Source organism: Lepidochelys kempii, chromosome 14 (genome assembly GCF_965140285.1).
Source record: "Lepidochelys kempii isolate rLepKem1 chromosome 14, rLepKem1.hap1, whole genome shotgun sequence".
NCBI classification, from domain to species: Eukaryota; Metazoa; Chordata; order Testudines; family Cheloniidae; genus Lepidochelys; species Lepidochelys kempii.
Genome location: NC_136393.1, coordinates 43,317,170 through 43,339,331, shown reverse-complemented (window position 1 = coordinate 43,339,331; position 22,162 = coordinate 43,317,170).

Sequence of the window (22,162 nt, the reverse complement as noted above, 5' to 3'; positions counted from 1 at the left end):
CTGGAGCCAGCAAGCTGGGCTCGGAGCCCACTTACATCAAACTCAGGGAGGGTGACTGTGTATCTCAGCAGGGCTGTGCTGCTCCTGATAGCCCTGGCTCGCTCCTGCGACACCCTGGACACGACCCAGAGGTTGACATGCTGTGGGGAAAGGAGGCAGGTCAGACTCAGTGGCCAGCTGCTCCTGCTTTGCAAATGAGCCCCATGCCCCCAGCCCCAGGGGCCTGAGACATTCTGCGCAGGGGGCAATAGCTGAGTCCTTGATGGCAGAGCTTTAGAAGGGGATTCTTTCCCCCAGGACGCAGCTTGTACCCTTCAGGTCACAACTTCTCAGAGTCTCTCTAGACTGGGACAATGTTCGCGGTCGGGGCTGGTCCCATCCTCCCAGAACTCCTGATTCCTGAACAGTTCACCAGAAAGAAGATTGAACCCTTGGCCCTTCCTTGCTATGCAAATCCTTGGGGGGATGTAGGGAGTGACTGAGAGCACAATCCCCCCAGGAATTTCAGAGCACATCAGAGGGAAGGGCTGATTCCCTGGGCTCCTCCTCTTTCTCTAGGAAGGAGCATGTGCCTCTTCTCTGAGAACCATCTCCCCAATCTCATGGGCTCTGTGTGTTGGAGGGGTGGGGGAAGGGTGGGTTTTCAGACTCTCACTCCCCAAGACAGCCAGGAGCCCTGTGCTTAGTGCTCAGCAGAACCAGGCAGAGCTCTGGCTTGGAGTCCCAGCTCCTTCCTCTGTCCCTCAAGAAGGAAGGACCTGACACTACATTGCACTGACCTCCCCAACCAAGGACGGCCCACTGGGGACCCAGCTAGGAGGACAGAGTAGAAAATGCATCTTCCAGTCTCTCCTTACCAGTCCCCCAGAGAGTTACGGTCAAATGGGGCTCACCTCCAAGATGAAGTGGAGCCTGTCTGTGTCTGGGGACTCTGCCAGCAGGTTCCCCAGCATGGCATCCAGGACCTCTGGGATGACTTTCTGCAGAGTCTGCAAAGCATGGGTCAGAGTTAGGGAACCTGGGCCTACACGTGCCACAGGATGGGAAGAGGAGTCTCTGGGAAGCACTGGGGAGACTCCCAAACACATCTCCCGGCCTCTCTCCTTCACATCCCACTGCAGGCAATTTGCAAGAATTGATGACCCCTGGACCTTTAATCCATGAGCTTAGCAGGTCTCTGCAGAGGGCCTTGTAGGCAGAAGAGTATGAAACAGCCAAGTTGCTATGGATGGAACCTGGGCTTCTGGGCCAAACACGGCTTAAGAAAGAAAGAAAGAAAGAAAGAAAGAAAGAAAGAAAGAAAGAAAGAAAGAAAGAAAGAAAGAAAGAAAGAAAGAAAGAAAGAAAGAAATCCCCCAGGGAGGGGTAATCTCTTCCCTGCTGGAGGGAAGGATCCAACCCTGCAGCTTGTTCCATCTCTGCTACCCCACCCCGAAATCTGGAGCTCCAGCGAATCAAGGGAGCAGGGACCAAGGACTACTCTGCAAGAGGAGGAGGATGGAGGAGGAGGAGGTACCTGGATGCCGGTGGTGTCCTTCTCCGTGCCCAGGGTGAAGACGGAGTGAAGGGCAGCTCGCAAGAGGTGGGTCTCTAGGGCTGGCTCCAGGGCAGGTTTCATGGTGCTGGCAAGAGAGAGGAGCTGGTATTAGACTGTGCAGTATGGGGGTGGGACTGTCGCCAACACGGACACCAAGCCACAGGGATAGAGGCACAGGCTGGCGAGAACGGAAACTGAGGCACTTAGCTAGGGAATGACAAGGCCAAGGCGTCCCAGACAGACAGTGGCAGGACAGGAATAGCTCCTGTTCCCTGGAGCCTGCTGCCCCTCCTGTATCTGAGCCCGGGAGTGAGCCCCTCCCCAAGGCCCCTGTCATGTGATGGGAGTGAAAAGAAGAGCCCCGCCAGGAGAGAGTGACCCTCCCCACCCCACCATCTCTGCCAGAGGCACCACTCTTGGGAGGTGACTTGGGAGGGGCAGTGACGGTGACTCCCAGCCTTGGGCCTGATCAGCACTGGGGTGAGGGGAGTCGGCGGGGTGGGGGGTGGGGCTGTCTCGGTACCAGAGGTAGCCCACTGCAGCCAGGGAGTGGGCGAGGACGGCGCTGGGTGACGAGTCATCGGGAAGCTCCTCGATGAGCTCCTGTGAGACGCGAAGGAGACAAAGGAGCATGTGAGATTCAGGCCCAACTGACACCTCCCAGTGAGGAGATGACACAGCCAGTGCCCCACATGGCCAGCAGGATCCCCCACCACCTCCCACTCCCTTCCTGCCCATCCGACTTGTCCCCCTTCCCGGATTCCTGCCCAGCTCGCTCCCAATCCCCTTCTCTCCTCCTCCCTGTCAAAACTGCCCCCATTCAGCCCCATCCCGACGACCGAGCTGGGACCCTGAGATTCCTTGTCCCACACTCTGAGCTGCCCCCCAGCCCCACAATTCTCCCCCTCCCTCCAGCTGCCGTATGGCGTGTCTCACTCACCACGATCCTCTTCACCACAGCCGCCTTGCAGCAGCGCGGCTCCAGCGTGTCCTCCCCTCTCTCCCATGCAGCCAGACATGCGGGGTAGACGGCCTGAAGGAACAGGAGCTGCTGCCCCTCATCCTGGACCCACCAGGAGTGGGGTATAGTGAGAGAGAACCTGTTAGCTAGGGACCTTCCTGCCCCACCCACACCATCTCCAGGGCTCAGGCCTCAATGGGGGATTGTGGGGACCCGCCTATTCTCCAAATCCCCCACCACTCCTACGCAAGCAGGATCAGGAACTGGGACAGTGCCTGTGGGGGGAGAGGACCTGGGCTGTTGTGGGACAAACACCCCCATCTTGGGGGTCCCACATCATGGATGTAAAAGGGCCCCATTAGGGGTGGTGGATCAGGAGGGACAAGACCCTCGGCAGGGGGTGGGGATGCTGGGAAGGGACAGGGCAATCTTGGTTCCAGCCCAGATGGGGAGCATTTGTACCTTATCTCTGCACTGGAGCTGCTCTCGGATGACTTTGAGAGCAGCTTCATCTTTGGCCACGTCCACCCCTTCCTCCTGCTCCGAATCCAGGGGGGTCCCTGCACCAGGGAGGGAAGGACAGGGGCGTGGTGGGCAGAGCAGGATTCAAGACCCCCCTTCCCACCTCAGGCACCCAGGGCAGATCGGGCCCCAAACCTCCCTCTCAGGGATGTCTTCAGCCCCCAACAGGTGCCGTAGCCCAGAGCAGAGCCCCCCTCCCCTGCCCAGGACTCCAGGGGAGGTGCCGATTCCCCCGGCCCCGGAGCAGCAAGGACCAAAGTGGCAGCAGCTCTTCACACCCCCACCCCCAGGTCCCCGTGCGGAAGGGGCAGCTGTGTGACGGCCGCTGCTCTCAGTGGGGTTCGCGTGGCTCAGGCCAGACTCCTGGGCTGGGGACCCCCCCGCATATCACTGGGAGAGCGTCTGGGCCCAGGGTGTTCACATCCCGTCCTCACCCCTCCCGGAGCCCAGCCTGGCTCCTCACCTGGAACAAAGCAGTGGCCTCCATCGGCCTGGCTGCTGCCAGAGGCCCAGGTGCTGCCGCTGTCCCAGGCTGAGCTGCCGGTGCTGGGACAGGGACCTTCCACCTCCTGGCCGGCGGGGGCTGGAAGGTCCTCAGAGACCGGGCAGGGCGATGCCTCCTGATGGGAATGAGGGCTGGGCTCCTGGGGCCGCTGCTGCCCACACAACAAGCCCCAGAGCCACCCTGCCCGGCGCCCCTCCTGGGCTGGGTCCTGTCTGCCAAACCGCAGCCTGGGCCAGCTCCACTGGGGCCTGGTCGGGGCCTCTCCCAGCTCGGCGCCTGCGCCGGGAGCCGGGGTCCTTTTCCAGAAGGCCGGGCACTTCCGCCGTCTGGCCTGGACGGGACCTGCTTCCCCGCCAGCGGGGACGCAGGGCTTGCTCTGCCCCTTGGGAAGATGGCAGCTGCTTCCCTCAGGCTCTGGGGCCACCTGCAGAGCCTTCCTCCGCAACATCCGCAGGAGCCTGGCCATCCTGTAACCGAGCGGGGAGCAGGTGTGAGTCTGGGCTCAAGGCAGCCTTTCATTCCTGGGCCTTTTCTGTCCCTCCTCCTCCCTGCTCCAACCACAGCCGCCCCCTCTGCCCCCACAGGAGTGCAGGGAGTGCCATCTACACACACGGGCAGGAGTTCATTGCATGATCTGCGCCCAACGTTCCCCCTCATAATCCCTGCTGCTGCAATATCCAGGAAGTCTCATCCTTTTCCAGCAATGAGGTCAGTCCCAAAGACCATCGGTTACTCTGGACAAGCAGCCCCCTCCTGTCGTCCCAGGCCACTCTCCCGCCCAGGCTAGAGAAGGAACAGAACTCAGGCGTCCGGACTTCTCCTGGGAAAAGACCCTCGGCACAGGAAGCACAGGGCCCTCCTCATTCCCCATTGATTTCCAGACTCAGCAGCTCACAGGGTCTGGCCCAGTTCAGAGACTCTCAGCCTGGGGAACAGTGTCCCACAAGGGAAGGGCTGGGAGCCCCACTGCTGGAACCTTTCCAAACACACTGGAGACGGCTCTGGAGAAGCCCCTGCCTGGCATAAGAAGGAGGGGCTCTTGGGGGCTGTTTGCAAAGGAAATCCCCCTTTGGAGATAGTCTCTCCCCGTTTCTGCCTCTCCCCAGACAGACAGGGGAAGCCACCGAGGAACCCGAATGCCACTCACTTGCTCTCAGTGATGGGATAATGGATGGCGGATGTTCAGGGTCAGCAGACGTCCCTCGCCCTCCTCCTCACTCTCCAAGCCCAAGGCAGGCTGGAGAGGGTGGTGACCTCAGGAGTTACCCTGCCCAGCCAGCAGGCAGGGTGATGACACGAGGGCGATCGACTGGCTGTGAAAACAAGAGTCTGTCTGATTGCCAAGGGACGGAGAAACTCAGCCAGCAGCAGGGGGGTGCAGAACACGGCCCTAGGGCAGAGGTGATAGCGCCTCCGGGATCCTGACATCCCAGCACTTTACACACCTTCCTGCAGCCTCCCAAACCCACTGGGCTGTAGCGATGGGACCCCAAACCTACTGACGGCAAACGGACTCAGCTACCAGCTCAGGGTCACACCGAGTGTCAGAGCCATGGATGGATCCCTTCACTAACCACGGCCGCACACTCCCTCCCACAGCTGGCAATTGCAACCAGGCCCTAATGTCTGGTCCCCCTGCCTTTGAGAGGGAGTGTCACTCCTGCTTCCATTGCTGCCTATTGATCTGTGGGACTTCGGGCAAGTTGCTCCCCCTCTCTATGGCTCTCTGGGACTCACATCCCTGAATGGACTTTAAAAAAGACAATGGTTAAAGTTTGGCCCCAACTAGTTCTTGTTTCTCAAGACTAGCCATTTTAGCAAAGTTTAGAATTCTTGACATTCAACACCTGGAAACATCCCTTTCTCCTTCGCAGATGGCCTTAACATCCCTTATCTCACCCAGGCTCCCTGCTGCCTGGAGTTAGAGAATTGACCCTGTTCCCATTGGACCTACCCAAGGTGTCACACAGCAAAGCGGTGACGGAGCCAGAAAGAGAAGACAACAGTCCTGATTCCTGTTCTGACTAACAGACAACAACCCGCCAGAGGCAGGATAAAGCCCAGGAAATCAGATGTGAACATTTTCATGGAAACCGTTTTCTGTCAGAAAATCCATTCAGACAAAACCACTTTGTTTCTTGAAATCATAAGAAGTAGGATGAAAATTCTTTGCAAAAATATTTGTTTCCAAAACAAGAGCATCTCCTGTTTGTCACAGTGCAGTCAACTGTTTCGTCGTACACAAAGGGGACACACTATGATCTAGCAAAAAGAAAAGGAGTACTTGTGGCACCTTAGAGACTAATGAATTTATTTGAGCATAAGCTTTCGTGAGCTCCAGCTCACTTCATCGGATGCATCTGTAGCTCACGACAGCTGTAGCTCACGAAAGCTTATGCTCAGGTAAATTGTCCTCCTATTCTTTTTGCAAATACAGACTAACACGGCTGCTACTCTGAAACCAACTATGATCTAGAAAATTAGATGAGATGCTTCAGTCTGAGCTAAGTAGTTGCTGCTCTTCACAATTTCAAAAGAATAAAATACAAATAAAAGAGAATATTAGGTCATAATCAGATATGGCTCAGTGTGATCGGACACCGCCTAGTCTGCACTGCTCCGAGTGACACTCTTCAGTGGATCCCCAGCATCCACCCATGGCGAGGTAGGTGGGAGAGGATTGTTATTCGTACTTGACAGAAGGAGAAACGAAGGCTGAGAAAGGAGCAGGGACTTGTCTTAGCTGATGCAGCCAGCCAGTAGCAGAATTGCTCTCAAATGAGCTACAGACCAGCAATTGTTCCTAGTAATTATGCAGCAATTATTTGAGAAGAATTGGAATGTTCAAGAGGATCATGAACTGCTCCGAGACAATGAATGGAGAGCAGCATCCACATTGGTCAGACATATAACTGGTTGTGGCTTATTTGCTTGGTCATAAAAGAGAACAACAAAGACCAGATTTTCCTCCCTGTCAATAGCCCCCTCCTCAGCTGATCAAGGTTGAGACTTTGAAGGGTGGGAGGCTAAGGGTTCTCATCAAATAGCCCAAAGAATGGCCCTGATCACCACCGAGGCAATCACTCTCGGAGCCCTATTCCAGTCTCCTCTCTGTGAGGGCCTCCCAGAACCCACCCGGCCCCCGCTCCACACACAGAACACCTGGTGGTGGGAGGAGAGCAGAGGAAAAGGACAACGAAAGCAAGAAGAGAAAGGTAGGAGGGACAGAGGAAAGGGAAAACAAAAAGGAGAAACCCCAATGTCCCCAGTGATTCTAAGGGACAAAGTCCTAGGTCGGAAATAAAATACTGCCCCCACAATCTAATGTTTTCCTTTCCTAAAAATCAGCCGGCACCTGATGGATCAGACTGAACAGGTTCCAAACCTCTCCGAGGCTCTTACCTTCTATACAGGGACGTCTGTTTTTGAGCAAAACCACTACAAGAAAAGGAGAAAACTCCAAAGAGGGTCCTCCTTGCGCTCACGACCGTGAAAGTGAATGCTCTCTCAGTCCTCCAGGAGAGACCTCGAGAAGGAGACGTGCTGAAGCAAAGCCACAGGGATCTCCGAGGTTGCCCCTGTCCTGCACCCCTGTCCTGCCTGGCTGATGTCAAGATCTCTCTGTGAGATCATCGCCTCCCCGCCACCTTTGTCCAATAGGCTGAGGTCCTGCCAAAGGCCCTTGTGATGTCACTGCCACACCCACCCCTCCCCTGCAGTGCTGATGTCCTGCCCCTGTCCAGCCACACTGGATGTTTCAGCTGCTTCCCCGGGATCACCCCACGCAATGTCACTTCCTTGTGGGGTGACACTGACTACACAGTAGAACACAGAGGTTCTTCCCCAGGCCGCAATTAGGTTTTCACAAGTTAGTTGACTTTATGGCCAGAAGCAACCGTTAGAGCATTTAATCTGATCCCCTGCGTATCCTAAGGCCTCCTGTATATCAGAAGAGCTGGGCTTTTCTTTTACTCAAATGTTTTCCAGAAAGGCATCTAGTCTTTATTCGAAGAGATCAAGAGATGGAGAATCCATCATTTCTCTTGATAGTTTGTGCCAATGACAAATCACCCTCTTACAAATCCGGGTCTTATTGTCATTATACTTTTTCTGATTTCTGCTTCCATCCATGGGGTCTTGTCATGCCTTTCTCTGCTACATAAAAGAGCCCTTTTATACTCAACATTTTCTCTCCATGAAGTCAAGCAACTCACCTCTCATTTGTCTTTTGTGTATACTAAACAGATTGAGCTTTTTCAATGTCTCATTAGAAGGCATCATCCCCATCACTCAATTACGAATCTTTTCTGTACCCTCTCCAATTGTTTTAACATAATATTCAAAATGTGGACACAAGAACTGGATTCAACATTCCAGCATCAGTCTCACCAATGCTCTTTCACTTCCCTTTCCATTCTCACTACTCTATCCATCCAAGAATGGCTTTAACCTTTTTTACCACAGTTTCATATTGACAGACCATGCTGAGCAGCTCGTCCACTATGGCCCCGAAATCCTTTTCAGGGTCAATGCTTTCCAGCGGATCGTCCCCCATTCTGTAGGGTGCCACCTGACTCCTTTGTTACTGAAGCTATGGGGTTGCATTTGGCTTTATTAAAACCTAATTATTTAGTAAGTATTTTAGAAGAACTAGCCCATTAGAGAGAGAATCGTGAATTACTCAAAGACAATGAATGGAGAACAGCGGCAAGAGCAATCAAATACATGTTTGGTTATGGCTTATTTCCTTGGTCTTAAAAGAGAGTAACGAGGACCTGAGTCTCCTCCCTCACAATAGCCCCAAATTCCCCCAATCAGCACTGAGACTCTGAGAAGCACAAAGCTGAGAGTCCTCACCAGATGTCCCAGGCCACCACCGGAGGGAGTCACTCTTAGAGCACCATTCCAGCCACATGTCTTTGGGAGGGCCTCCCGCAATGAGAGTTGGAGTGCAACCCCCCATCCCCAACTCTACAGGCACAGACAGGTCCTGGTGGTGAAAGGAAAGCAGGGGAAAAGGACAAAGATGCAAGAGAAGACAAGAAAGGAGGGAGAGGCAGGAAAAGGGAAAACAAAAAGGAGAAACCCCAATGTCCCCAGTAATTCTAAGGGACAAAGTCCTAGGTCGGAAATAAAATGCTGCCCCGACAATCTAATGTTTTCCTTTCCTAAAAATCAGCTGGCACCTGATGGATCAGACTGGTCAGGTTCCAAACCTCTCTGAGGCTCTTACCTTCTATACAGGGACGTCTGTTTTTGAGCAAAACCACTACAAGAAAAGGAGAAAACTCCAAAGAGGGTCCTCCTTGCGCTCACGAATGTGAAAGGGAATGCTCTCTCAGTCCTCCAGGAGAGACCTCGAGAAGGAGACGTGCTGAAGCAAAGCCACAGGGATCTCCGAGGTGGCCCCTGTCCTGCACCCCTGTCCTGCCTGGCTGATGTCAAGATCTCTCTGTGAGGTCATCGCCTCCCCACCACCTTTGTCCAATAAGCTGAGGTCCTGCCAAAGGCCCTTGTGATGTCACTGCCACACCCACCCCTCCCTTGCAGTGCTGATGTCCTGCCCCTGTCCAGCCACATTGGATGTTTCAGCTGCTTCCCCTGGATCACCCCACGCAATGAGCGTTCATTGTGGGCTCAAGCCCAACACAGTAAAACGTCAGAGGCTTCTCCCCATGCTACGCTCAGTTTTTCATAAACTAGCAGACTTTATGGACAGAAGAGACAGTTAGAGCATGTCATCTCACCCCCTGCCTATCACATGCTTTCTGTAGAGCATAGTAGCTAGTTTTTGACTACACACATTCCAGAAAGCCATCTCGTCTTCATTAGAAGACATCAAGAGGTGGGGAATTCCCACCACTTCCCTTTCTAGTTTCTTCCTTTGGTGATTCATCCTCACGGTTGAATATGTGTGCCCTCTTTCTAATATGAATTGGTCTCTTTTGAGTTTCCAGCCACTGGGTCTTGTTATTCTTTTCTCTGCTAGATTAATGAGCCCTTTCATACCCGATATTTTCTCTCCATGAAGTCACTTCAACGACGTCACCTCCTGATCTTTTTTATCATCGAAACAGGCTGAGCTCTTTCAATAGCTCACTCGCAGGCATTTTTCTCCAGCCCACAAAACGTTTCATTGCTTTTTGCTGCCCCATCTCCAATATTTCCAAATCTTTTTTCAAAGGTGGACGCCAAAACTGGATGCAGGATTCCATGATCAGTCTTCCTCATGGTGTGTCACCTCCCTATGCTCCTCACTGCTCTTTTCATACATCTAATGATGGCTTAGCCCTGTTCACCACAGCATCACCTTGGGTGCTCATGTTCAATGGCTTGCCTAGCATAGCCCTAAATCCTCTTCACACTCAGTGCTTTCCTGGATACACTTCCCCACTCTGTAGGTGTGGCCTACATGCTTTGTCGCTAGCTATAGGACCCTTCATTTGGTTCTTTTCCAACTTGTTTTCTTTGAATGGCTCCAGCTTACCAAGGGATCCGATTGCTCTGTGTCGCTGCCCTTTCCTCATCATTAATTACCACTCTGCTACTATTTTATCACCCACCAATGTTAGCAGAAGTGAAATTTTATTTGGGTTGCGGTTCATTGATATTTATTTTCAAGAAATAGTCCTTGAGAGCCTCTTCATATCCCTCGTGCCCATAACCTGCTCCACACAGCACAGTGAGAAAAGGCCGCCCAGCCCAGCTCTGCCCTAGGGGCTAAGCACAGAACAAACGTAGGAGCTTGTGTCATCCATAGCTTCAGAACAACATGTGGGGGTCATCAGCTTACAAAGACACTCTAGACCGGTAGCGTAGACAGGCCCCAAATGTATCTAAGTGTCCCGCCTTGCAAAACAGGAGAGAAAAAAACATAACCTTGAGTAGCTTTATTTTATAGTCGTGGAAACTGAGGCACACAGAAGCAAAGAGATTTGCTCATGGTCAAAAAGTCAGGAATAGAAAATGGCCCATCTGCTGATAGTCAGTCCTGGGCCCTAGCCGTGTTTGTCCTGGCTTCTCTGCTTCAGCTCCAGTAACAACCCGAGTTGAGGTTTTCTTCCTCTCTGTGTCCTTTAACTTCACGTCACTGGAGAAGAAAGATTGTTTCTGACCAGCTGGGTCTAATGCTTAAAAACCTTAATTTTTTTCTTTCATAGATTCATAGATAGATTCATAGATATTTAGGTCAGAAGGGACCATTATGATCATCTAGTCTGACCTCCTGCACAATGCAGGCCACAGAATTTCACCCACCACTCCTAAAAAAGACCTCACACCTATATCTGTGCTATTGAAGTCCTCAAATTGTAGTTTGAAGACCTCAAGGAGCAGAGAATCCTCCAGCAAGTGACCCGTGCCCCATGCTACAGAGGAAGGCGAAAAACCTCCAGGGCCTTCCAATCTGCCCTGGAGGAAAATTCCTTCCCGACCCCAAATATGGCGATCAGCTAAACCCTGAGCATATGGGCAAGATTCATCAGCCAGATACTACAGAAAATTCTTTCCCGGGTAACTTGGATCTTACCCCATCTAAAAACCCATCACAGGCCATTGGGCCTATTTACCATGAATATTTAATTACCAAAACCATGTTATCCCATCATACCATCTCCTCCATAAACTTATCGAGTTTAATCTTAAAGCAAGATAGATCTTTTGCCCCCACTACTTCCCTCGGAAGGCTATTCCAAAACTTCACTCCTCTGATGGTTAGAAACCTTCGTCTAATTTCTAATCTAAATTTCCTAGTGGCCAGTTTATATCCATTTGTTCTTGTGTCCACATTGGTATTGAGTTTAAATAATTCCTCTCCCTCTCTGGTATTTATCCCTCTGATATATTTATAGAGAGCAATCATATCTCCCCTCAACCTTCTTTTAGTTAGGCTAAACAAGCCAAGCTCCCTGAGTCTCCTTTCATAAGACAAGTTTTCCATTCCTCGGATCATCCTAGTAGCCCTTCTCTGTACCTGTTCCAGTTTGAATTCATCTTTCTTAAACATGGGAGACCAGAACTGCACACAGTATTCCAGGTGAGGTCTCACCAGTGCCTTATATAACGGTACTAAAACCTCCTTATCCCTACTGGAAATACCTCTCCTGATGCATCCCAAGACGACATTAGCTTTTTTCACAGCCATATCACACTGGCAGCTCATAGTCAACCTATGATCAACCAATACTCCAAGGTCCTTTTCCTCCTCCGTTACTTCTAGTTGATGCGTCCCTAGCTTATAACTAAAATTCTTGTTATTAATCCCTAAATGCATGACCTTACACTTCTCACTATTAAATTTCATCCTATTCCTATTACTCCAGTTTACAAGGTCATCCAGATCCTCCTGTAGGGTATCCCTGTCCTTCTCTAAATTAGCAATACCTCCCAGCTTTGTATCATCTGCAAACTTTATTAGCACACTCCCACTTTTTGTGCCCAGGTCAGTAATAAAAAGATTAAATAAGATTGGTCCCAAAACTGATCCTTGAGGAACTCCACTGGTAACCTCCCTCCAACTTGACAGTTCACCTTTCAGTAGGACCCGTTGTAGTCTCCCCTTTAACCAATTCCCTATCCACCTTTCAATTTTCCTATTGATGCCCATCTTATCCAATTTAACTAATAATTCCCCATGTGGCACAGTATCAAACGCCTTACTAAAATCTAAATAAATTAGATCCACTGCGTTTCCTTTATCTAAAAAATCTGTTACTCTCTCAAAGAAGGAAATCAGGTTGGTTTGGCACGATCTACCTTTTGTAAAACCATGTTGTATTTTGTCCCATTTACCATTGACTTCAATGTCCTTAACTACCTTCTCCTTCAAAATTTTTTCCAAGACCTTGCATACTACAGATGTCAAACTAACAGGCCTATAATTACTTGGATCACTTTTTTTCCCTTTCTTAAAAATAGGAACTATGTTAGCAATTCTCCAATCATATGGTACAACCCCTGAATTTACAGATTCATTAAAAATTCTTGCTAATGGGCTTGCAATTTCGTGTGCCAATTCTTTTAATATTCTTGGATGAAGATTATCTGGGCCCCCCGATTTAGCCCCATTAAGCTGTTTGAGTTTCGCTTCTACCTCAGATATGGTGATGTCTACCTCCATATCCTCATTCCCATTTATCATGCTACCATTATCCCTAAGATCCTCTTTAGTCTTATTAAAGACTGAGGCAAAGTATTTGTTTAGATATTGGGCCATGCCTAGATTATCCTTGACCTCCACTCCATCCTCAGTTTTTAGCGGTCCCACTTCTTCTTTCTTTGTTTTTTTCCTATTTATATGACTATAGAACCTTTTACTATTGGTTTTAATTCCCTTTGCAAGGTCCAACTCTACTTGACTTTTAGCCTGTCTCACTTTATCCCTACATATTCTGACCTCAATAAGGTAGCTTTCCTTACTGATCCCTCCCTTCTTCCACTCCCTATATGCTTTCTGCTTTTTCTTAATTACCTCTCTAAGATGCTTGCTCATCCAGCTTGGTCTACAACTCCTGCCTATGAATTTTTTCCCCTTTCTTGGGATGCAGGCTTCCGATAGCTTCTGCAGCTTTAATTTAAAATAATCCCAGGCCTCCTCTACCTTTAAACCCATAAATTCTTCATTCCAATCCACTTCCCTAACTAATTTCCTTAATTTTTGAAAGTCAGCCCTTTTGAAATCAAAAACCCTAGTTGCAGATTTATTTTTGTTAATCCTTCCATTCAGTTTGAACTGAATTAGCTCATGATCACTTGAGCCAAGATTATCCCCTACAACCATTTCCTCTATGAGATCCTCATTACTCGCCAAGACCAGATCTAAAATGGCATCCCCTCTAGTCGGTTCAGCAACTACTTGTTGAAGGAATCCATCAGCTATCGCATCTAGGAAAATCTGAGCCCTATTATTATTACTAGCACTCATCCTCCAGTCTATATCTGGGAAGTTAAAGTCTCCCATGATCACACAGTTTCCATTAGTATTTACTTTATTAAAAACATTAAAAAGGGCTCTATCCATATCCAAATTAGATCCCGGTGGTCTATAGCACACCCCAAGCACTATCCTAGGGGAGGCTCTAATAGTTTTCTTCCCCAATTTAATTATTGCCCAGACAGACTCAGTCATATCCATTTCATCGCTTCTTATTTCTTTACATTCTATCTCATCATTGATATACAGTGCTACTCCACCACCTTTACCTTTATTTCGGTCTTTCCTAAACAGCACATACCCTTCAATACCTGTAGCCCAGTCATGACTACTATTCCACCAGGTCTCTGTTATACCTATAATATCTGGTTTCACTTCCTGCACCAGTAACTCTAGTTCCTCCATTTTGTTACCTAGGCTCCTTGCATTAGTGTACAAACATCTTAATTTTTGCTGTTTGGCCTCACTCACATTCTGTACCCTATTAGGCACGGTTATTTTACTACCAGTATAACCTATTAGACTTGTATCTACACTGCCCTTCCTCCTACCTACAGCTGTATCCACTCTTACTTCATTTTCTTTCCACTCTATGCTAAATTCTGGCGTGGAGATTACCTGGACATCTCCCAACCATCTCCCCCAAATTCCTAGTTTAAAGCTCTCTTAATCAGTTGTGCCAGCCTCCATCCTAGAAGTCTATTTCCTTCCCTACTCAGATGAAGTCCATCCCGAGAGAACTGTCCTCTATCCATGAATGCCTCCCAATGGCCATACATCCCAAAGCCCTCCTTATAGCACCACTGCCTAAGCCATCTATTGATAGTCATAATCTTGTCACACCTTTGTTGCCCTTCTCTAGGAACAGGCAAAATCCCACTAAAGATCACCTGAGCCTCAATTTCCTTAAGCGTCCTCCCCAGCCTAACATAGTCTCCCTTAATACTGTCCAGTGAGAATCTAGCCGTATCATTTGTTCCCACATGAAGGATAATTATGGGCATTCGCTAGGATAACGCTGGGCATTTTCTCTCATTCACTTTCCTTCGGAATAATTTCAATCCAGTCCAAAGGATTTCCTCTTCCATTGTGTCTTCAGCACCTTTCCTAGCAAACAGTTACTGTTCAAGCCCAGGTTTCCAGTTTCAGGCTGTCCCAGGGTGAGATGGCCATGAAAGGGGTAGTAGCTCAACTGAACCTATCCCCAGGTGAAGGGAATAAGTGCAGGGGTCACATGAGAAGGAGCAGGATGTATCTAGGATCCAGGCCTGTTGGGCGATATAAGAACAGCCTGTGCTCAGCCAGGAGAGAGACCCGCAATGGGGGCAGGCCTGGGAGGGGCTTGGATAGTCCTTTCAAGTCAGTTTCGGTACACATTAGGGGATGGAACAGCCAAGCTGCTAGGGTTGGGAGCTGGGCCTCCTGGCAGTGTCCAGGAACGAAAGCACAGCACCTGCCAGGAGGGGAGTCCCCACAGAGGGACACCGTCATCTCCCAGGAAGGGAAAAGGCTCTCACTGCCATTTCTTAACCTCATGGGGTGTTCTCCTGCTCCGCCAACCCCACCCCTATTTCAGCATCTCCAGGTGCCTGAGGGAGCAGGAACCAGAGGCCATCCTGCAGCTGGGACAGAGATGGAGGTTGATGACCTACCTGCCCGTGGTGACCATGGTGCAGGACAGCCCTCAGGACATGCAAATGCAGCTCCAGATCTACAGAATGCAGCTTCCCTTTGCTGGCACGAGACCTTGCAGGTTGCGGGGGGTGAGACAGGCACTAACTTTTGGTAACCCTCAGTGGGATCAGAGGGTAATGGTTTGTAGAAAGTGGTGTTGGAGAGCGTTACAAAAACTAGGCAAGCCATTTACAACACACACTTTGTTTCTCTACAAAAGAAAAAGGACACTAAACTCTCTAAACTACTACATGCCACAAGGGGCTACAACAGTGGTTCTCTTAACGCACCCACCAATATTGTTAATGTATCCACCCATACTTTTAGCCCAGCAGAAGAATCTGTCCTATCTCGGGTCCTCTCCTTCTGCCCCTCCACCCCCATGAATATGATACCGTTCTGTGGTGACCTAGAATCCTATTTTCGACGTCTCCGACTCAAGGAATATTTCTAACACACCTCTGAGCAACATACTAACCCACAGAGACCTTCCTACCAAGACGACAAAAAGAAGGATTCTGGGTGGACTCCTCCTGAAGGTCGAAACAACAGACTGGACTTCTACAGAGAGTGCTTCCACCGACGTGCACGGGCTGAAATTGTGGAAAAGCAGCATCACTTGGCCCATAACCTCAGCCGTGCAGAACACAACGCCATCCACAGCCTCAGAAACAGCTCAGACATGATAATCAAGAAGGCTGAAAAAGGAGGTGCTGTCGCCATCATGAATAGGTCAGAATATAAAAAAGAGGCTGCTAGGCAGGTCTCCAGCACCACTTTCTACAAGCCATTACCCTCTGATCCCACTGCGGGTTACCAAAAGAAACTACACCATCTGCTCAAGAAACTCCCTGAAAAAGCACAAGAACAAATCTGCACAGACACACCCCTAGAACCCCGACCTGGGATATTCTATCTGTGACCCAAGATCCATAAACCTGGAAATCCTGGATGCCCCATCATCTCAGGCTTTGGCACCCTGACTGCAGGATTGTCTGGCTATGTAGACTCTCTCCTCAGGCCCTACGCTACCAGCACTCCCAGCTATCTTCGAGACACCACTGACTTCCTGAGGAAACTACAATCCATCGGTGATCTTCCTGAAAACACCATCCTGGCCACTGTGGACGTAGAAGCCCTCTACACCAACATTCCACACAAAGATGGACTACAGGCCCTCAGGAACAGTATCCCCGATAATGTCACGGCAAACCTGGTGGCTGAATTTTGTGACTTTGTCCTCACCCATAACTATTTCACATTTGGGGACAATGTATATCTTCAAACCAGCGGCACTGCTTTGGGTACCTGCATGGCCCAACAGTATGCCAACATTTTTATGGCTGACTTAGAATAACGCTTCCTCAGCTCTCGTCCCCTAATGCCCCTACTCTACTTGTGCTACATTGATGACACCTTCATCATCTGGACCCATGGAAAAGAAGCCCTTGAGGAATTCCACCATGATTTCAACAATTTCTATCCCACCATCAACCTCAGCCTGGACCAGTCCACACAAGAGATCCACTTCCTGGACACTATGGTGCTCATAAGCGATGGTCACATAAACACCACCCTATACTGGAAACCTATTGACCACTCTACTTACCTACATGCCTCCAGCTTCCATCCAGGACACACCACACGATCCATTGTCTACAGCCAAACTCTACGATACAACCGCATTTGCTTCAACCCCTCAGGCAGAGACAAACACCTACAAGATCTCTATCAAGCATTCTTACAACTACAATACACACCTGCTGAAGTGAAGAAACAGATTGACAGAGCCAGAAGAGTACCCAGAAGTTACCTACTACAGGACAGGCCCAACAAAGAAAAAACAGAATGCCACTAGACATCACCTTCAGCCCCCAACTAAAACCTCTCCAACGCATCATCAAGGATCTACAACCTATCCTGAAGGACACCCCATCACTCTCACAGATCTTGGGAGACAGGCCAGTCCTTGCGTACAGACAGCCCCCCAACCTGAAGCAAATACTCACCAGCAACCACACACCACACAACAGAACCACTAACCCAGGATCCTATCCTTGCAACAAAGCCCGTTGCCAACTGTGTCCACATATCTATTCAGGGGACACCATCATAGGGCCTAATCACATCAGCCACACTATCAGAGGCTCGTTCACCTGCACATCTACCAATGTGATATATGCCATCATGTGCCAGCAATGCCCCTCTGCCATGTACATTGGTCAAACTGGACAGTCTCTACGTAAAAGAATAAATGGACAAAATCAGACGTCAAGTATTATAACATTCAAAAACCAGTCGGAGAACACTTCAATCTCTCTGGTCACGCAATTACAGACATGAAGGTCGCTATCTTACAACAAAAAAACTTCAAATCCAGACTCCAGCGAGAAACTGCTGAATTGGAATTCATTTGCAAATTGGATACTATTAATTTAGGCTTAAATAGAGACTGGGAGTGGCTAAGTCATTATGCAAGGTAGCCTATTTCCCCTTGTTTTTTCCTACCCCGCCCCCAGACGTTCTGGTTAAACTTGGATTTATATTGGAAATGGCCCACCTTGATTTTCATACACATTGTAAGGAGAGTGGTCACTTTGGATAAACTATTACCAGCAGGAGAGTGAGTTTGTGTGTGTGGTTTTTGGAGGGGGGTGGGTGAGAAAACCTGGATTTCTGCTGGAAATGGCTCACCTTGATGATCAATCACATTGTAAAGAGAAAAGGAGTACTTGTGGCACCTTAGAGACTAACAAAATAAATTGATTAGTCTCTAAGGTGCCACAAGTCCTCCTTTTCTTTTTGCGAATACAGACTAACACGGCTGTTACTCTGAAAATTGTAAAGAGAGTGGTCACTTTGGATGGGCTATTACCAGCAGAAGAGTGAATTTGTGTGTGGGGAGTGGAGGGTAAGAAAACCTGGATTTGTGCTGGAAATGGCCCAACTTGATTATCATACACATTGTAAGGAGAGTGATCACTTTAGATAAGCTATTACCAGCAGGAGAGTGGGGTGGGAGGAGGTATTGTTTCATGGTCTCTGTGTATATAATGTCTTCTGCAGTTTCCACAGTATGCATCCGATGAAGTGAGCTGTAGCTCACGAAAGCTCATGCTCAAATAAATTGGTTAGTCTCTAAGGTGCCACAAGTCCTCCTTTTCAGTTTGAGAACTGCAAAACTAAGCATCTCTGATGGTATCTTCTAGACTGAGCACTGAATCCCATTGGGTAGATAGAAAGATTAACCTCCATAATCTATACAGAAGCCTGTGGAACCCCATAAGATTGGGTCCTTAATCCATGAAGTATTGGAACTCATTTACAGAACTTTTCTTAAACGTTACATGAATATATTGTCTCGTACTATAGAATTAGAATTTCTCATCCCTATTCCATGATGAGAGATCTTTGAGCTATAATGTATCTTAATTAAAACTATCTTTAGATAGCTTTCTGAGGGGCAAAAAACATTTTATCAAACAAATCCAATTTTTTTTTTTTTAAATCATTGATTTTTATCCACCCTGGTTGCAAGTGAATAGCAAAGCTGGTCCCAGCAGGGAGCCAGAGTGTCCCAAATCCTTAGCGGGTGGGAGAGCCTCTCTGTGAGCCTCTGTAAAGCATCTCACTTCAACAGTGACTGGTTGAACGATTTATTGTAAGGGACGCCCTTTCTCAGACCCTTTCCCTTTATTGTCTCCCAACCCTCCACGTCAGTCCCTGACCCAGGATTGCCAAGCCAAACTCAAATACTACTTGTTTGAAATCTCACAGCTCGCCAAGATTACCTAATTGTCCAGGTGGCTGAGCCCGAAGGCAGCTCTGTGAACACCTCCATACCGAATGCCAGCTCCATTTCAGAGACGTCTTTCTTCGTGCAGAAATAGAACACCTCCACCTCTTCGTGGGAAGATGTCGTTTACTCCTCTGATGGGGGCTCCCAAACAGTCCTCAGTTCCGTCAAGGAGACACTCTCCTTTTCCAGTGGATACTTCAAGATGGAGAATGTGAGCAAAGGGGCTGAAGGAGTTTACAGGATTCAAGATGAAATGTACAGGAAGTGTGTGGCTGTCGTAAACTTTACCGTGGTGGGTAAGTTGTGCACTCAGTGACCCCAGAAAAAACTCTGCTCCCCTTGCACTTCTCAGGCCATGTAAAGCCTGTGGAAACATCCTATAAACTCACAGAATATGGAAGACCCCAGCAGATATTGAGCTGGGAGAGCCATCTCCTCTGCAGCCCCAGCCCAAGGGGTGTGTCACGTGGGAATGCGTGAGGAGAGGGACTAGCCAGACCACAATGCACTCTGGCTCTTCTCAGTGGAAGGACGGTCCCTGAGGGCCCCCTGCCAGCCGGCACACACTAGAGCAGCCCCCAAGCTGCTATAACCAATGACGGGACTGGCATTAGAGCTAGGGCAGAGAACCAGGAAGGTGTAAATCCTGTTGTGCCAGAGCAAGAGTCTTCTCTACACTAGGCCCACCGATGTTCCGACCACTGACTCTAGTAACAATGAACATTTTTTGCAAACATGGTCAGCTAGTGACCCAGCTGCCCCGGGGAGGCTAGTCCCTGGCCCCACCCCTCCCTTTCTGCCCCCTTGCCCCTGCAAGAGCCCAAAGCACCCCCACCGTGGCCCCCGGCCCCAGTGCCGGGCAGCTGTCAGGGAGAGGCCCCAGGCCAGCACGGTTGCTGTGTCCTCAGGCCTGGCAGGGCAGAGCGCTGGGAACAGCAAGAGGGGTCCTGGCCTGTGGCGGAGCGTGGGCAGAGCCATGGTAGGCTGTCTGGCAAGTCACAGGCTCCCCCTGCCTACGATACCTGCTGCCCATATTTGCAAAGTTTCTGCAGTGCAGGCAAGGTTTCAAGCACCCCAAGGGCTCACAGGGAAAGTGGCATGTGTTGTATAGGCCATGGGGTAACTTTTATTTTTATGGTGCCTAGCAAGCCTTTTGTTCATCAGGCTGCTCGTTAACATACCCCTGGCTCTGTCTGACTGCGGGATCAGGAGCAAACATTCATGAAGGGTCTGCGCTGAAATCCCTGGGAAATACGTAGTATGCCGTGACCTGTTTTATCTCTGGCCACTGTCACCCTAGTCTCTGAGGCCCAGATCTTCAAAGATCAATGGGAATCGGATACCTAAATACCTTGTAGGATCTGGGCCTAAGGGCCAGATTGTCAAAGGTATTTAGGCACCTAAAGCTGCAAATAGGCACGTAGGGGAATTTTCAAAAGCATGCAGCTGCCTAACTCTCACTGAAGACGGTAGTTAGTCACTTTTGAAAATCCCATTAGTGACCTACCTGCATCTTCAGGAATGCAAATACCTTTGAGTAGCTGGCCCTAGATAATCAAAGGGCTCCAGGGCAGAGGCTGGAATTGAACCAGGCACTTATGGCTCCTAGATCAGCACCTCCCCCTTAGGCCAACCTTCTGCAGTGCAGGCAAGAAGAGGAGAATCAGGCATGTGGTATACGGAGTCCTCACCAACACTTTCCTCCTTCTTTTCTCGTTCCAGAGCCCAGCTCATTCCCACCTACTGTGTCTGGGACCTCCGGTGCTGAGGAGGAAGCTCGTGATGAGACCAAAGGGGATGGGAAGTAGCTTGTGATGGGAGATTTCCTTCCCCAGTAGCCTCTCTCCTCCCAGCCTGAATTTCACACGCCCGTCCCAGGTCCCACTGACATCAGGGTGAGCTTGAGGGCAGTGTCCAGTTGTTCCAGATCTTCTCAGGTGGCCTGAGGGCTTGGGCCACAATTGGCCAAAAATGGACCACGGGGAGCTGGCACAGCAGAGTTGGCTATGGCCAAGGACAAGCCCTTGGCTGATTGAGGAGCCGTGTTTGGGGCCTCTCAACGCGAGTGCAGAGTGTCAATTAAGGGGATGAGTTCAGGGGCAGAAAACTGTGATCCCCAAAACCCAGCATGCTCTGGGGGGGAGCCACCTATGCTAGCCAATGGGAGATGTTGATGAGAGGGGTGTGTCCTAAGCCCTGCCCCTCTCTGTGTTCGATGCTTGTTGTGGCTTGTGATCCTGAGAAAACCCCTCTCTTGCAGTCAGGTGATTTAGATGCTGCTTAAGTCATATCTTGCAGGAATAAGTTAGGTACCTGCCTTGCTCCATGCAAAATGGCAGAGGGGCCATCCTAACCCAGCCCTGTTGTCAGAGCACTCAGCTGGGAGAGTCCCGTTCAATTCTCCATCATTAAAAAAAGAAGTCAGTCCATTCTTCTGAATGCTCTCAGACAGGCAACTCCTGTTTGTCTGGGTTCGGTGAGGGAGTTGCTTAGTCACAGTCAAATAATTTACTTAACAGTCCAATTCATCTAAGTATTATATTTAACGGGTTTCTGGAATTTGTAACCGCTTTAGCAAGGTCATTGCATGACAGGCTGGTGCACCGTTAAAAGAAACAGGTGCTAGGCGGAAGTAAGCAGCAGCATCTTAAAAGCATTTGTCAACCATTCAGCTTTCTTCAAGTTGCAAGGAGAGAGGCTTGTAGATGGCCTAGAGAAGAAATCGCTTTGCATGAGGATTCTGTCGGTGTTTAAACCGAAGGGGTGTTTTCTGCAAAGGGAGTAGGTGGGAAGGAACCTGCTTTATGGCTCAGGCTCTGTCTGCACTTAAAACACGATAGCTGCTGCAGCCCTTCAGTACAGACACTTCCCACAGCAACGGGACTCCGAGTCCAGCGCTCTAGGCCTCGCTGCCTCCATTCGACAGCTGCAGCGGCACAGGAGCTAGCAAACAGAACTGTAAACAGGGGAGTTTGAGTGGGAGTTCTGTTGGAGGAGAAGGTATTTGTGTGTGTTTGGTTTTGTATTGGTAATATCTGTATGTGTAGAGGCTTGTAGGGGCTTTGTGCTGGGAGAGAAGCTGAGCCCTGATTAGGGGGCGGGGCTTCACTGACTAGGGGTCCTATAAAGGTAGCAGCCAGTCAGGCAGCGGCACAGGAGCTAGCAAACAGAGCTGTAAACAGGGGAGTTTGTCTTGTGGTGCTTGTGTGGGGTTTGGTTTTGCTGTGGGTGGT